General features: G+C 37.1%; 1 protein-coding gene across 2 annotated transcripts in view; it reads right to left on the bottom strand.

Moving 5' to 3' along the window:
- PLCL1 (phospholipase C like 1 (inactive)) overlaps window positions 1-18,802 on the bottom strand; it is a 242,434-nt gene that overhangs the window by 212,751 nt on the left and 10,881 nt on the right. Inside the window, exon 1 of one of the 2 annotated variants that reach the window (XM_087882132.1) lies at window positions 6,959-6,979. The exons of the other annotated variant lie outside the window; for it this stretch is intronic. The gene's annotated coding sequence lies outside the window, so the exon portion shown is untranslated. Of the gene's footprint in view, window positions 1-6,958; window positions 6,980-18,802 lie in introns of those variants that run through there. 2 annotated transcript variants of the gene reach the window in all.

Here is an 18,802-nt window from a genome sequence, read left to right as displayed (position 1 = left end):
ATGCAAGTGCACCTGCATAGTATCTCACATATGGAAAGGAACTTCAGTATCAGTATCAGAATCTATATAAACATACAAGCCCTTTTTCTTGACTATCACTAGATACTGCAAGTACATCATACTACAAAATTAATGATGTCAACCATGACTGGTTAAAGCAGAGTTTTAGCTAAAGAGAAAGCAACATGGGTCTCAGTTACACAGATCCAGGGGTGGGCTCCTGGGGGTTCGGGTGATCCTCTAGCCAAGGATCGCTGGGGTTCGGCAAATCCCCAAATGCCACCCCTGGCTGGCCACGCCCACCCCACCCCTCCCCTCCCAGAAGTCTCCACGTGGTCCATTCATCATTCCAGGTAAGTGCAGTGGCCGCGCGGAAGGTCTGGGAGGACAAAAAATGGGCCTCCCGGAGGTTCCGGAAGTCCGGAAATGGGCCTGTTTCCAGCCTCCAGAGGGCCTCCGGAGCCCGGGGGAAGTTGTTTTTGCCCTCCTGGAGGCTCGAGGAAAGCCTCTGGAGCCTGGGTAGGGCGAAAAATGCCCCCACCCCAATATGGTGCAGGCAGCCGACTAAGCCATGCCCACCATGGCCATGGCCACCCAGCAACGGGACAGCAAATCCATTGCTAAAGGATCTGAAGCCCACCCCTGCACAGATCTGAAAGATTTCAGATTTTCCTTACTCCTTATCCTGACCTTGCAGAAATATAAATCTGGAATCTCACTATTCAGTCAACATTAATTCATACCATTCCAGTATATTTTGAAAGACCAAAAATAGATTAGGAAATATTATAGCTATAGGAAATTCAAGGTGAAGCATTAAGCCTTTTAGTAAAATAGAAAAAGTCATTAGCTTTTGGTAAAACAGAAATGTAAAATAAAGATCCTTTCAATTTGAAAGCAGATTACAGAGAAAATTGAAGTGGGAAAGTGAATAAATTGTAAGAATGTACATAATGGCAAGGTAAAAAGTTGGTTTAGGTAAGACAGACATTCGCTCATCTGTGGTGATCATATCTCAATCATCACTGCCACAGCATCTGTGTCTAGAACACCATCCCCAAGTGATTCCCATTCTGATGCATTATGAAAATCTCTGAAGACCTGGCTTTTCTTCCTTCCTGGGGCTAGGATGGGTTCCAAGCCGTTGTTGATAATTTTCATTGTATTACATGTTTTCTGGATATGTATTGTTCTTTTTGCTTGGTTTTATCATTGTTATATGTTAAGTATAAGATGCATGGAGTCATTTAAAGTTGAATGATTCCTAAAATAAATAAATATGTAACAGGATGTCTGGTACAATATTCTGGGATAACTTTGGGATCAGAATACATCCAAACTTAATTGAGGGGTTTAAGGATTTAACAGCTAACAGCAAGGATTGGGGCTGTCTATGCTTGGCTAGGTAGCGTGAGGTGACACAAAAATAAACATACGTTTGGAAGTAGAACTTTCCTAATAATGATTTCCTTGGAAAGAAAATTACATGAATTGTTTACTCATGTATTTTGGAACAATAATCCCCTTAGATTAGACTATAAAAAATCTGGCTTTGCTTTATGAGGAATGGCATACATGTTTGTGGATTTAGGGGAAAGAGGTGAATGAATATTGTCAGTTTTTAGTTTTCAGGACAACATGTTCTCAAAAGCAGATTGATCTCATCTTTACATTCTACAAATAAGGAACAAAAACCATTGCCATAGTTTGGACTACATTCATGTGTGAATCCTTTTGAATGTTCAATATTTCTGCATAAATATGGACTAAATGATCCATTCTCCACACATGTCCTAAAATTAAATAAAGAATACCCAATTTGAACAAAAAAATCAAAGTACTATACTTGTTCATTTATTCATTGAGGGATATGATCCAAAACTACTAATTGGTATGGGACAAAAGTATTTACATATTATATTTTCAAAGCAAAACCAGTGTTTGGAATTGCTTTACCATCAGAAATACACTGGTACTGTTTCACTGTAAAATTAAAATGGCAGAAAGCAGTATGCCTAGTTATGCCTATTTGATCATAAAAATAAGCTGGACTTAGTATATTTTTTTAGAAGTATTGTAATAATCACTGTTTTTAAAATTGATACAGATTTTTATGAGACCAATGTGACTGTAGTCAGATTTACTTAGTCAAGCTCCTTCAATAATTGAAGCCCAGACAGACATGGAAGTCTAAGGAAAAAAAAATCCAAGTAAGGTTCTGCAAAAATTGTGCTTTTAATATAGTTGGATTTTTAAAGAGTTGTGCTCTTGCCAAATATCATACCAATCCATCTTCCAATAGACTTTTGATGAAATGCCATTTGTAGATCCACAGTACTATGAAAATGCCCTTCATCCAAAGCAATATCATAAGAAAATCCAGCTGAAAGGACTGATATAGGTGTTTTCAAGGATGGTTAAGCAACCAATTTCTCTACACAAAAAAGTGCAATTGAATCCAATAATTGAATAATCCACTCAAGAATCAGTGCCATGACAACCACAAACATATCTAGGCAAAGGCTTATACTAGGTTGCAAGGTGGATATTGTGACTGTAACATTTGAGGAAACAAATTAAAATAGATGATCAATTCCTGTTATGTTTTAGCAGTGGCATAAATCCATAATATTCTGAAATCATGCAACCAGTCCTACTACTTAGTTTAAAATCCTTTAAAGTAAAGGTAGAAAGCCTGAAACTCATAACCTTGTAATATTCTTCCAGTGAGATGCCCCAAGTCTCAAACCATTCTACAATCTTGTTAAATTATACAAAAATTATCTCCCAGATATCCTCACTTAATCTACACCCACAAATGCCTACATCTCACCCACTATCAGATTCGGCTCTGCCCACTCATGCAATACAATTGGGCTATGTATGACTGAAATTTATTCAGAAGAGGTGTTTCACAGCGTGTGGGAGGAATTCAGCACCTTCTTAAAACAGCCATATCCTTTTTTGTCAGGTTACCTTGAGCCTGGTGGCTGAGCAGAGTGATAGCATTGTGATTAACAGCAGCTGTCTGCAATTACTGTAAGTTCGAATCTCACCAGGCTCAAGGTTGACTCAGCCTTCCATCCTTTCTAAGGTAGGTAAATTGAGGACCCAGTTTGTGGGGGCAATAAGCTGACTCTGTATAAATATACAAAAGTATGAAGGCTATTGCTTAACGCATTGTAAGCCGACCTGAGTCTCCGGAGAAGGGCGGCATATAAATCAAATTTTTAAAAAAATTCATAACTGAGATCCTGAACACTCTTAAGCAATTCTTCTGAATTATTTTCAAAGCACAACCTTAGTATAAATGCCCCATGTAATTTCACCCCATTGCAGGATATATGCCTTATGATTCCTAAATTAATGGTTTGTTATTTCATTCCGCTGTTTGAGATGCAGTTGTATCTAACTACCATAACATTAGATTCTGATATCTGCACAGAATGTGAGAAAATGCTCACATATCTTCTAATGCAAGTTTATAGTCATTAAATGCATGCTTTTTAAAGCAGAGTGAGATGCTCCTACCTCAGTTTGTGCTTGTATAATTCCTGTGAACTGTTGGGCTTTGCGCCTTAAGGGTAAAAGTCACCATTCAGAAAAACACTTGGAGAGAAAAGTTACTTTGCTGAGAAGCTGACGGTTAGAAGCTGTGTGATATTTATCACCCTAAATAAGGTAAACTAAATATGGATGTATATAAACTGTTAACAGAAATAAATTAGAAAACAAAAAACGTTTTATTTGTACTGTGAATTTCAAATCATTTTTTTTCATTGTAGCTTAATAGTTGTATTGTCACTATTTTTTTTTATTTGAAACTCAATTGAACAATGCACAGGACAACCAGAGTTGCAACTTTTTTTCTTTGTTCATGGGAGGGCTTTTGGTTTGTAGTATCTAGATTACTTTAAATCACATCTGCCTAACTCTGGTTGATGACTTCTTATGTACTGGAGTTGTGGCAAAAAAAAAAAAGAAAAAAAAAAGAGCCAGCAAAACCTTGGCAGTTTTTATTCAAACCACATATGGAAAAGTTACATATGCATCTGGCACAAACTACAGTGAAAAAAATGACAGTGAAATGAGCATGGTTTCATAATTGTTTAACGATGTTGAATAAAAATAAGTGAAATGTCTTACGGCGGGACACAGTTCATCATTTGATCTCCTTCGCAGATACTTATGACCATAAGGCATTAATGTCATAATCTACAAATGTGCTAAAAATGTGCTAAAAAAGTAGCAAAAAGGTTGTAGAAGACTGAGAGTGATAGGATTAGAAAAGCAGAGGAAGGAGCAGAAACACAATAGGAAACGAGTAGAAAGACAGACTGTAAAGAATTTGAAACCTACACATAGAAAACTAAATATTGGAAAACATCCTTTCCCAGTTGCAGAATCTTATTTTGGCTTGGCTTTGATCTTAGAAGATCATTACACTAATTTTCTTCCTGCATTGCATCTTAAGCATTAGTGTCCCAAAATGTATTTAATTGCTATGCTGTAGAATAATACGGCTTCCAGACGCATATTTGAAGAAACATTGCATTATGCAGCTGTTTTCTATAGCCGTTTTGGTGCTTAGTGTTGGGTTCTCAATATAAAATAAAGGAGAAAAATGCATGGCTTAGCTAATATTATGTGAGGTGCTCATCTCCAATTCTCTCCATTTATTTCTAACCACAAAATCTATTTCTACTTTTAACAGTCATTAGTACAACCAAATGGAAGCATCCATAAATTTCATCCAACTTCATTTCTTGTGATGGAATCTACATGTTGGTTGTCTTATCTGACTAAAACTGTTAATTATGATTGCTCTCTGAGTGAATTCGTGTAGTTCAAGAGAGTGGCAAATACAGCTATATTCAATTTTGTACTATCTAAATATGGACATCTAACTCTTCAGAAAAATGAAATTTGCCTTGACCTATGTAACACATGAACAGATTGACAGAATCCTAATCAATGTCAAAACAGATCCCATCTAGACTGAGAAGATGCAAAAAAACTTCTTTCAGAACAAGATTACATAATGCATAATCATACATGGATGATTTGGCCATAGCAGTACAAGAAAAAATACATGGAGGGTGGGAGAGAACCTCTTGTCCAAAAATCTTAAAATCTTGGGAAAATTCTTCACAACTGGATGCTTACCCCTAGCACTAGCAACAATAAACTAGCATATAAAGCCTCGAAGGTCTACTTAAACAACTTATTCCCCTATAACCCCTAACCAAAGAACCTAGAATTGGACCAGACTCTCTCCTATAAGGTACACCTAAAGAATACTGTCACAAAAATCAATACCGGTATTCCAGAAATTATACGAAACAAAATGTGGAGCTTCAGCTACCACTCTCAGGTAATCAGTCCTAGGGTTGGTCTATTCCACAACAGATCAGAAAGGTTGGCAGTTCAGCGGTTTGAATCCCTAGTACAGGTCTCCTGCGTGAGCAGGGGGTTGGACTAGATGACCTCCATGGTCCCTTCCAACTCTGTTACTGTTACATACAAGAACACCATGCCCCTGTATGGCTTAAGGATAAGAATTGCTCGTTTTCTTTCTTTGAAGTTGGGTTTCTATTATGTATTGTCGAGACAAATAAACATTATGGCATCTGGAATTTAAACCCCATCTCTGTGCTGGATTCGGTGTAGAGTTGAAGAAGAGTGTTGCTTAGAGAACTGAAAGATATTTGGAGAGAAGAGAAAAACAAATGGACATAACTTAATTTGAGAAGAAATTTTTAAACTATTCTTATATGAATTGGAGAGGATGATCACAGGATACAAAAATAAAGCTCAAGTTACAGATTCAGTCATATCAACACAATTAAAGCAAGTTGGGATTCAAAGATCACCTTCAACCTCTGATTTAAAAAAACATGGTATCTGAAATCATAAATAAACTAGGGTTTCTTGATGGTGAGGATTCAAAAATTCAAAACTAAGGTACACAAATTAATTAAAATGCACAAGTAGTAGCTTAACATTGTATGATAATGGAGCCAATAGGCAAGCGAGGTGACAAATCAGACTGCTACATCCAATATTCTGGCTGAGGAATTTCAGAGGAAAATACCTAAGACTCCTCTGATTTAAAATAATGATTTAAAATAACTGATTTAAAATAATGTGTCTGAGACACATTATGAGAAGAACTGATAGCCTTCAATTTATTTCCCAAAATGGACAGAAATTGGCAGAGGACAGCATGACACTTCTCCAATTATGACCTTATTAAGTGCACCGTGCAGTCTTCGTTACTGCAATTTGTACCTAAAGAGCCATATGCCTTGAAGGAAAAATATAAAGTTGAGGCTAAATGATTCTTAGATCCTGTAGAGGCCACCAATCTGTTTGTGATAACTATGCCCCAATGTTATTTTGCTATTTTCATTGCTAAATTGTAAATAATATAATCTACCTTTGGTACATTGAATAGTAGCTGAAAATGCAAGCTAACAATACAGGTACAATACAAAGTTATCTTAATTATTATACAAAGGGAAAGATATATAAAAAGGAAGAAATAATTGGGTAGGCATGTACAAAATCACACCAACTGAAATAACCTTTGCAGCCTTTATGTACTCAAAATGATCTCTTATTTCTGTGCCCCAAAATGAGTAGAGTTAAATACTGTAGATAACTTTAGGTCTGAAGATTTTTAAGTACATTACATAGTAAGCTGAAAGAACTAGCCCACAGATCATCTGCAGCAAAAGATGAAACAATGTTCTTGACTAGTTGTTAAATGGCTTAAATTACTTTATTGCCCCAGATGGCACTATACAAAACCTAAGTGGAACTTGATCATCTATCAGAATTAACTAGATACTCATTAAACAGACACTTAACTTGCATCAAATTGCAGCACAAACCTGCACCTTTTTTCCCTGTTGCTTCCTCGGGACGTTGCCTTCCCCAGTTCTGCAGTCCTTACCTGAGGGAGCCTTTCGTCATCTTTAGTTACACTGATGTTAATGTAATGTTTCCTCACTTATCAAGAAACAAGCTTTGTCTTGGATACAACCTAATAGACTTCACCAACTGTTCTCTCATTGGTGCAATCGGGTGACTTCTGGCATGGGGCTGCAAGCAACCTGGCACCCATTGGCCAGTTTAGGCTGCTATGCACATGCCCCTCCCTTCTGGATCCCTAGGCATGGTACTGAGTCATTCTGTTTTGTGTGGTAGGGGAGTAACAGGGGGCTGCAGTGGGAAAAGCAGGCAGCATCTGCTCCTTGTTGTTCTCTTTCTGTTCCTCGCTCTCTGTCATGGCACAATCCTTTCCGTGCCTGCCAGCTATTGTCCCAGCCCCAGGTCATATTAAGGAAGATGTTTTCCCACTGGTTGGTGGCATCTAATTAGGAGAGAAGGAAAACAAAGCTCCGAAGCACGACAGGGATTGCCAGTGGAGGACAGGACAGTTATCTTCCAACTCAAGGACTGGTATATAGCCCTTTAACTCAGCCATGAGAAAAAGCCCTTAGCAATAGTTGCCTAATTTGGCTATTCAAACTCTGGAAAATGTAATGCCCCCTTATTACAATCCCGGAGAGAATTATATCAGTTAAAAAGAATGAAGTTTCTATAATTAGCATTTCAAGAGTGTAAATGTGCAATTAATGTAATAATTAATCATATCACTGATGAATGGATGATTTGAGCCATAAGCAACAAGCTCACATCTTACGAGACCAGAGAAGCAACAACTAAAGCTTTAGAAATATGGGCTTCAATTGAATGTTCCAGTGAAAGGATCCAATTTTTTGCATCCTGCTCCCATTTAATGTAATCAACAATCATGTTCATTTAAACAAGGAATCCTCTCAAAGATGAGATATGCTATTTTGTATTTGTCTCAGAAGTAGTTCCTCTTGGGGATCTTCTTTTATTAGAAAGAGAAATGACTGAAGGCAGCCAGGTGCATAATATTTTATCATGTTATTTTCACAGAATCATAGCAAAACTATGGTGGAAAGATAGTAACATTCAAGATGTTGAACCATACTTCTGCTGCTTCTTCTTAGACTTTGGCAAATGTTCAGCAGTGCCAGCCTTTCTACCCTGTAAGCAAATAAGTTGTACATTGTACATCCCTAAATCTTGGGAGATGATCCACTTGTAAAAAAAATACACCCTTCCTTTCTTTACACATTCTCTTGTGCATAAGCAAGGCTATTACTGAAGGAGGTTACAAAGCCAGGCAGAGCTGTATCTCAGTTTATATAATTCTGAGGAATAAATTCAGTTACTAAACTGAGTTTATTAAACCTTCAGATCATTTCATTTTATTTGTTATTGTACTAGGCAACAGAAGAAAAACAATAGATCAGGCCATCTCATTCTATGTCAATTTACATTATACAAGCAACAGAATTTGTAAGAGCATTGCTGAGGGCAGATTACATCACCATGAGTAGACTTCATAAGTAAGCATTTGTAGTTAGGTTATGTTAAACATACACTTGGCTTACATAAAGTGTTTTATCAGTAGCAGCATAAAAAATACAATATGGAACAGAAGGAACTCAATAAAGCACTAACAGAGAGCCAGTTTGGTTTAATGGTTAAGCAACAGGCTAGAAATCAGAAGACTGTGAGTTGTAGTCCTGCCATAGGCACGAAAGCTGGCCTGGTTACTTTGGGTCAGTCTCTCTCAGCCAAACTCACCTCACAGGCTTGTTGCTGTGGGGAAAATAAGAGTAGGAAGAAGTATTGGTGTATGTTCACTGCCTTGAGTTATTTATTTAAAAAATGATATTTTAAAAATCTAACATATCTATAGAGCCCTGGGTGTACAAAACTGAGCCATTTAATGTTGGTAGAATGATAATGCATTTTGTGTCAAAAAGAAAGAGTAGGCAGTACCAGGTGCTTCTTTTGTGCATTTGCCCTTTAGTTTGTTTTTTTCCTACATCATTTTTGGAAGTGAGGATTTGCATATGCTAGCACTTCAGTAGAACATTTTCTGATTTAAAATATTAAAAGCCAGTCAGTTATTGCTCACCAAGCAATGTTAATCATAGAAAGTTTGATATAATGGTTAAGGCATCAGGCTGGAAATCAGGAGACCATGAGTTATAGTCCTGCTTTAGGCACAAAACCAGTTGGGTGACTTTGGGCCAGTCAAATTCTTTCAGCCCTGCGAAAGAGCAAAGGGCTAATCACTTCTGGAAAACCTTGGCAAGAAAACTACAGGGACTAGTTCAGGCAATCACAAAGAGTCAAAAAAGCTGACTCCAAGGCACACAAACACAAAAATATTGTTCCCATAGTGTTTGCATGCCTATCAGTTGGTACAGAAAATAAGGCAATGTATACTGTATATTCTGCAAACCTAGGACTTAAATCTGTAAGAGAAGGCAGCTGAATCATGAAATATTGAAGGCCCAGAAAAGGAAAACAAAGCATTTGTGCAAAGAATAGAAGAGGGACCTTCTGGAGCCATCAGGAATATTTGTCCCTATTTATTATAAGAATGTCAGACTTCTTGTGGGTGAATATGGCACACTTAAGGATGTTTGCCTGAAATTAGAGTTCAAATTTATGTGTGCAATTTGAAAGTGTTCACCACTGCTTATTTTACACATATTTATATTATTCCACATTTCATCCAGAATCTTAAGATAGCATATACAGCACTCCCAATTCTTCTAGCAATAACAAACCTGTGAGTAAAATGGGCTAAAAGACAGCTATTAGTCCAATTTCATGCAATGAGCTGAGGACTTTAACCCAGATCTCTTTGCCATGTGGCTGAGGACATTATACCACATTGATTGTCTATCAGTGCAATATTGCTTAAATGTCCAGTAATAACTACAATAATTGATAATCATTGAGGGGAGGGGTTCCATAGGTATATGTGATGAAGCCTAGTTGTTTCAGTAGAACTAGGCAGTCATGTTTGGGCACAGGAATCCATCTCAGATTTATATTGCCAAGTAATACTGACTTCTTACAAAAAAAATTCCTATCAGTGGGAATGTGTACATCTTACTTGCCCTTGTTTAATACCAGAAAACAATCAATTTAAGCTCAATGTATGATTTATTCCAGCTCTACTGAAACATATACAGTAGTGACATTTGCAAAATGTACTCTGTCAATAGGCCTGTATTTTTAAAGCAATATTTCATGATCGAAGCTTTCGTTATCATTCTTTTTAATACTATAGGAAGTTAGCACCCACCCCTCTCCTAGAAAAATGAAATATTTTAAGAAATATTAAAAGGGCAGAATATTTCCCCAAAAAGGGAGGCAGAAACTCACCCTCCCCACCTTTGCTAATGGTTTAACAAAGGCCAGAGCCAGTCCATTCTACATAACAAAGATAGGATTAGCCTTCTACCCATTTAGCAACAGAACTCACCACATGGCACCTGGGAAGATTACATCAACCAAGCCTAGGAGATGGACAGCCTACAAAGTTAACTAAGAGTCCCGCCCCCTGGGAGTTTGACCACCAATCACAGGGCACTTCTTATACAGGAACAGGAAGCTCTAGGATGGTGCCCAGAGAGGGCATAAAACTAAGCCACTCTCAGCATCTCAACCCTTTTCTGTTCAGAAACTCAAGCCATGTGATTCTGCTCAGGAACTCAAGCCATGTTGATCCTGTTCATAAATAAACTTTTTTTCCAAGCAACTTCCATGAATCTTCTAACTTCTGTCTTATCTAGATATAATTTCAGCTGACTATTTCTCAGTATCTACAAAGTTTCACAGAGTTCAAATAGTTAGAAAAATGTGTTATCTTATTGGCACATTGAAGACAATTTGCTCCAAAACGATCTCAACTGTTTGATAAAGGTATTAAAAAGCACTGGAAACAAGATGAAACCTTGATGATCATAGAGCAAAACTGCCATAAGATCAAATAAAGTTCCTGAATACATTTTTAAAAATCTCCCCACGGTTGAAATCATCTGATCAACCTAGCCCATACAGCCAGCACAGCAAGATACCATGATTTAAATATATCAAAAGCAGCTAAGTAACATCCTCAGGCTTATCATCTTCCAGCAGAGTTCACGTTTCATTGTAATACCGCAGATGAAACCCCAAATGAAATGGAACTAGACAGCTGATTTTTTTTGGAAGTGGACAAGTTAAACTGAAACTATCCTCCCAAATACTTTGCTGAAAAAAGGGAATGCAACTGAGGAATGCCCTCAGAAATCAATGTTTGTTTGTTTATTTGTATGTTTAGTGACTTTATATGTCACTCATCTCACCCTGAAAAGCAACCGTGAAATTAGTATGTGTTTCACAGATTGTAGAAAGACCTTGGACTGTGTCAATCATATCAAACTATGTGCTTAGAAAAATGGGGATTCCAGCACATCTCATTGTTCTTATCTAAAACCTATAGATACCTATAATCTGGATGGAACATGGCAAAAAAGATTGGCTCCAGGTTGGCAAGATAGTGACACAAGGTTTTATATTCTCTTCTTATTTATTTAACCTGCATGCTGAATATATGTTGATGGAAAGTAGTTTTAAAATTGTGGTTTTAAAATTGGAAGAAGAAACATCAACATGCTATGTGAATAACACTATTCCATTTGCTGAAAATAAGAAAATCTGCAAGCTCTAACAATAAAAGTTAAGGAGCACAATGAAAAAAACAGAACTATAATTAAATATAAAGAAGACCACACTAATGACAATTATAGCAACCAGCTTTAGAATTGTCAATGAAACTACTGAAGCGGTAGACAGTTTTTGCCTTTTAAGATCAGCAATCGATAACCAGCAGTCAAGAAATACATGCAGATTAGCCCTTGGTAGGCTAGCCCTCTAGAGAAGTCTCTATGCTGGAAAGATAGAAGGAAAGAGAAGAAGAGGATGACCAGCAACAAGGTGGATGGGTTCAATTACAGTGAAGTTGGATGCACCATTGGATGACTTGAAGGATCAGATTGGGGACAGATTAGCTAAGAGTTGACACCAACCTGAAAGCAAATAATCAGTCAATGCTACCCTTCTGAATGCTATGCCGTCTGGATTCAGCAAAAATCTTAAAATAAGTTCTTCTTCTTTCAAGGAGGCACAGAAATCTTCTAAAAACAATCATTAGCTTGATTTAAAACAGACAGTAGAAAAGTATTCCAGCTTGGTCAGAGCTCTCTAGCCATTTATCTACATCCTCAGGTAAGAACTGAAATGTATCTGATAATAACTGAACCAGACAATATCTAGCACCTCTGTATCTGTATATGGTTCACCAAAGCTCTCTGTAGTCAGACAAGATATAAATGCTCCTTGAAAAGTCTAGCAAATTTGTCATATAGATGTATGAGTATCCCAACTTATCTTTCAGTCAATTTAGTCTCATTTGTTAACTGTATATGTGCACAAATTATTCCTACTTATATATGCAGATTATATGTAGGTTAGCAATACAATCCTTATTCTTCAGCTCTACTCCATGTCTCACTAGGTAATATGATTGCCCTAAAAGAGTCATGCATAATATTTTATTTATTTGTATCCCTCCTTTATTATTTTTACAAATAACTCAGAATGGGGAATACAGCCATCGTATCTTCTTCCCTCCTATTTCTCCCACAACAACAACCCTGAGAGAGAGTGACCAGCCCAAAGTCACCCAGCTGGCTTTCATGGCTAAGCCAGGACCAGAAGTCATGATCTCTGGCTTTCTAGGCTGGTGCCTTCACCACTATCTTGCTGGACCACAGGACAATAATTAATATTATAACAAATGTATGGTTTAATACAGTAATTCTGAAAAATAAAGAAGAACTATAGTATTTTTGTGTGTTATGGGAAAAAGAACATGCCAGCTATAATTCATGGGTTTTCCTTGTTCCGCAAAAATCAAGGTTATTGTCTTTGAACAAACTCATAGGGGAAAGTCATTGTATTCCATTAGCTGAACTGTCATTTTAATCAAGGGAACACTAAAGCACATATAACTGAATATAGTACAGGCTGGCTGGGGAACATTTTATTTAGAAACAGCAGGGGAAATACCAGGATATTGTATCAAAATTAACATCAGAATCTATATAATTAAATTAATAGCATTACATTGTGCAAAATTACTCTCTCCCAACCTTTAACGTTTTGTACAGAGAGGGTGAACAAGTGTTTCCTTAATTCATATTAATACCCATGATCTATTAGGTCATCCTTTCAGAGAAATGTACTTACTTATCACTCGCACATCCCCATGTACAGTACCTACCCTGACACTTGCTGCACCTTCTTTGCACCATTGTGCACTCCTTTCCACCCTTCCCCAACCCCAAAAAAATTATTCAAAAATTGTTGCGCTATAATGCACCATTTTGGCTAGTTGAAAATTACAAACATACAGGACAATTTAGTTGGATATAGATAGACAGCTGCAATGCAAATCACAGCCAGTTATCACATTGGGTCTGATCCAGTCTTCATTAGCACCAACAGCCTAAGTTTCCATAGTGTGTTGGCAGAGAAACTTAAAGGATGCAGCTGAAGTTTAAGAGGGCTGTAAAAAAACAAACATCTTAAAATATAATCTTACACATTTCTACTTGGAATTAATCCCTGGAGCTCACATCCAGTTTAATGGGGATAGGTCTTCAGCTTTAACCATCTGATCCCTGTAATGCCAATCAAATAAACACATCTCTAGGCAGGAAACTACAAAGTGTACAAAAACAGCAAAACATGTACCAAATTTTAGTCATATATTGGGATCAACATATTTTGTACATGTCATTTAGTGCAGCAAATATATAATAAAAGTTTATATGGATAAATTGGATAATCCAAATCAAGAGACAATGTACATATTAAAACATACGTTAATATACTTAATTTTGGAGCTATACATTCTCCCACTTTTGGCTTGTGAGAAGCCAGACTGTCCCAGGTTACAGTTGAAGGATTCCAATTGTTGATGAGATATAATCTCAACATTCTTTATCATGGGTCATATAGTGGATGATTTAAACACATCTAGAAGGTTGCAGATTCTTCAGGCTGTCCTGCATTATTAGAATCATGTATAGATTAGTTGCCTAAAAACCTACCTTTATTTCCATGCATGTATATCCATTTCTAGGTTCGCTAGTATAAACCAGAGCTCAGCCTCGATAGCATTTGTAAGGATATTATTTGTTTTATCATAAATTCATCCACATGCTCAGTGACACTGCATCACTTAGTAGAAATTCATGCTTTGTTATAGCAAATGAGTACAATGATTGTTAATCTTCCTAACAAATTTCAAAAAGCTTTCCAGTTCCTTTATATAGTTAATAAATTCTGTGCTGAGAGAGAAAAAAAGGCAAGTTTCTAAAAAGATTTTGCATTAGCAATAAATTAATTTGCAAGAGAAAAATGAAACCTGCAAAAAATAATTGCTGGATAGAGAAAGAGTTTATGGGAAGGCAAGTTATAATGGACCCCCCGCCCCCAAAAGGCACTCACAACTTGATTGTGGGCACACGTGCACGTACATACACACACACATGGTCGTAGGACTTCATTACAGGTGCTTGGCAAACAGCTCACTTTTATGACCAGTTGCAGCATTCCACAGTCACATGACTGCAATTTGAGATGTTTCAACTGGTTTTCAGGAAAAACACCCAAAGGAATGCATTGACTTGCTTTATGACTAGTGCGTTTGCTTTAGGATTGCTATGTTTGCTTTATGACCACCACAAAAAAAGGTTATAAAATTAGGTGCCTCGATTTACAACCATTACAGAAAGTCCGGACTTCATTATTGTTGTAAGTTGAAGAATACCTGAGCTGATATACAAACATTGATACAATATACTAGTTCCAGATTTATTAGCTTTAACCCTTTCCTGACCTGCTTTATAACTTAACTGATTGTAGACTCCATACTGAAGTTAGTTTGTCATTAACTGAAATAAAACAGGATAATAGCATCCAAAAACAAAACATTGATTTCTCTTCGTACAACAGAACTTCATTCTCTTTCTTCTTCTTTTCTCCCTTCCTTCATATTTCCTACATCTACTCCAGATTATTGGTAATACTCCAAAGTAAATCAGAGGAGGATATGGGGGGGGATTTATTCTTTCAACAGAGCCCCTTCTACTAACTGGAAGGCTACAACTGGATTTCAGCCTCAGCATTCTTATTCCATTATAAAAAAAGTTATGAAAAACTTATTAAGACCAGAGAAGTGTTTAATATTATTTATGGGGAACAGAAATTCTGCTCATTCAAAATCTGTGCACGCCTTCCATGAATCCCATAGATACTCTAAAATAAAAATCCTTGTACACTAGCATACACGCTATTTTAATGTGATTGCGAATATTTGAATTAAATCTATATAAAGCAAGCAATAAATTACAATTTTGATTGCAGGTCATAACAACATAGTATGGCATAAAAATAAAAGGAAGAATAGTAATAAAAATAAATGTGACATGCATAAAAAGAATGCAAAATAGAAAGAAATTTAGTTGACCAGTACTACAATTTAACCTAAAAATAATTTCTGAGTTCAAAGAGTGCGTAGCAAAAACAGTGACTGTTAATAAATGGAGTCAGGTCCACAAGAAGACCATTCAATACTCCTGTACAGGTAGTCCTCAATTTACCACCACAACTGAGCCAAAAGATTTTGTTGCTAAGCAAGACAGTTGTTAATTTTACCCATTTTACAACCTTTCCTGCCACAGTTGTTAATTACACTGTGTTGTTATCACTTCACCATTGACTTTGCTTGTCTCAAAATGTGACCACATGACCCTGGGACACTGCAGCCATCATAACTATGAGTCAGTTGCCAAGCATCTGAATTTTGATCACATGACCACTGGAATTCTGCAATGGTCGTAAGTGTGAAAAACGGACATAAATCACTTTTTTCTCTGCTGTTGTAACTTTGAACAATCACTAAACAGTTGTAAGTTGAGATCTACCTGAATTGACTTCTCAAGTTTGTCAATCATCAATGTGTTCATCCCAATTTCATAATAGATAGAGCACTAATGAACAATGTCCTTTCCACACAAAGGCCAAGGCTCTATTTCATTGGACATTTGCAAAATCTCCTCTGAGATATGCTAAAATTTAAATATATAGCATATAAGTAAAAAGATGTAAAGGCCTTCCTCATCGGAGGCAGTTCTTTTTCTTATAATGACATATTTGATTGCAGTACCATAGTGATGTCTCTACGGCATCCAATTGAAGAAGACAATCTCAAAATGTTTTCTTGTGAAGAAATGGGGAATACAGTTGTAGGACATGAGACAAATATCTGGGCCATGTATTCCCATACTTCACATAACAAAATTTAACTAGGTGAGATATAGTACCTTGGAAATGAAAAATGGACCTTAGCAGAAAAGGAAAGTAACCCTAACTTCATCCTTAAATGAGCAGCAGGACACCCAAAAGATGGCCAACAATCTTCCTTAGGAAATTGTTCGGGGCTAATTTCAGCTGCCTTGGATCTAGAATATTTTCATCTTTAGTATAGCTGTTTAGGAAAAAAAATGACAATTTTTGGAGATTGGTGTTTTTGCATTTAGGGTTATAATTTTAATTTCAAGATTAATTTTAATCTATTGAATTTAGGAGGTTGTATCACATCTTAGTTTCTTATGCTTTTGAATTGCTTAATTTGGACAATCAGTAAATACCGGAGATAAATAAATATAAATACAAAACTGATTTATACTAAGTCAGACCAATGGTGTGTTTAATTCAGTATTGTTCATGCTGAATGACAGATGTTCAGACAGGAGTTCCTGACTATTCTTGGAGATGCCAGGGATTGAAAGTAGAGTTTTCTGCATCGAAAGCACATTTTCTGTCACTGAGATACAATCCTCTGAAAATAGAGGGTACATGTACACTTTGCACAACAGCTCTCACAGCAGCTTTTAAACAAACCATAGTTTAAGGCGAATCCAATTCTCTTTACCTCAAAACTTCAGAATTAGTTTGCCATGGCCATTCTATGCCAAAACAACATTCAAAACAAAAAGTGAAATAGGGCAGGGATCCTGAATAATGTCCAAGAACACATCTGTGAGAACAGTGGGACCCAGGGGCATCATTTTTTGGACTTCTGCATGATGAATATGTATCAGATTTATACATAAATTGCTGGAATCCTTCAGTGGATAAAACTAATGTTATATGATAGGAGGAATTTAAAATCATATACAGTACATGTTACCATCTGTGTTTATAGTGCAACTTTACAGTATTACACAAACCATCTCAGTAGCATTGCACCTGCAGAAAAGGGAGATCTTACTGTTTAAGCTTATTGTTTTAAGGGAAAGGTTAACAATTTACATGTGTGCCTGTGCAGATGTGCAGTAATACTCTATGGATTTAAGAATAAATTGCGCTGCTTATAGAAGTGTAATTCCCAATGAAAAATACTTACTCAAAATAGTATTTTATTTATTATACTTGTAAACTGCCCATCTCGCCTAGAGATGTAGGCAGCATATAATGTAGTACTGAAGGTGTTGGTCTAGCATCAGGGAGATCCAAGGTCAAGTGTATTTTCAGCCACAGAAGCTCACTGAGTAGCTTTGGAACAGCCCTTCTCTTTCAGTTCAACAAACCTGACAAATTTGTTGTGGAAAACCAAAGGAGAAGAGAATGCAATAGAGTACTTCAAGCTGCTAAAGTGATGTTAATATATAAATCTAACTAATACACACGTACACATTTCTTGCCCATCCATCTACTCGCCCTTAGTAAGCTCAAAATATTACCTGGCCTTCTTGAAATTCTGATTCTCCTTTCTAAGTGTAACATTTTGGGATCTCTGATATCTTGCTGGATAAAGAGTACTGCTGGATATCCTTATTATATTTAAATTCTGGTTATCTGAATAAAATACAGTGGCTGAGTTCATATATATAATTAAGCCATAAACAAAAATGGTTGAATTAATCTGTCATATCAAGCCAAAAGTAAACAAACCACATTTCAGTTTAATGAGGCATGAGAACTCAATCATGGGAGGGTGTTGTGGTCTGCTGGCAGCCTGCGGAGCTGACAGCAGAGTTGGACAGTGAGGAGGTTGAGGAGGAACATGGGCCAGTCCTGGAGTCTGGGGAAGGCTCGGGCAAGGGCTCTGCATCGGAGGCAGAAAAAGGGCCATCTGGGAGGTACGTGCTGCCTCCAGAGCCTCCAGAGCCGGACCTCAACAAGGCAGAGGAACAGGGGGAGCCTGTTCTCAGTGCACACATGCGCAGAGCTGCTAGAAAGCAAGAACAGTAAAACAAAAGGGACGACTCGGGAGTAGGGCTTGGAGATGATTGGCCCCTCCCATAAGACTTAAAAGAGGAGCAAAGGCATGTGGGCCTTTGCAGGAAGCAGCGTTGTTAATTCTGTGCAGTTTAAAGACTGAAGCTCTGTTTGATTCTGGACTCTGTGTGGCGTTGCCAATTAGATCTTTGGCAGCATGTCAAGGGAGATAAAGGTGGGTGATTATCAGCCTTATCCCAAAGGACTCTTTACAACTATTTGGGACTCATCTGTGAATGAACAGAATTCACAGCTGTTGCAATAAAAGAGGTTTTGGGGACTACTTGTCCCAAACTTGTGTGTTTTACTGACTCAGGAAGCCTAGGTCAGAACAGGAGGGTTGCCTTTCCTTTTTTTATTTCCTCCTCTTTTTTTTGGACAAAGAATTATTAAGCAAACATCCTACTCTTCTGCATCAACTGAAGTCAATATACTTATTCCATACCCATGTCATTCAGTACCACAGAGAATAATAATTGCAGGAGAAAACAATCAG

Source organism: Pantherophis guttatus, chromosome 1 (assembly GCF_059756535.1).
Source record: "Pantherophis guttatus breed Tessera chromosome 1, ASM5975653v1, whole genome shotgun sequence".
NCBI classification, from domain to species: domain Eukaryota; kingdom Metazoa; phylum Chordata; class Lepidosauria; order Squamata; family Colubridae; genus Pantherophis; species Pantherophis guttatus.
The sequence above is the reverse complement of the archived record's forward strand: the minus strand, read 5'-3'. Positions and strand labels throughout refer to the sequence as shown.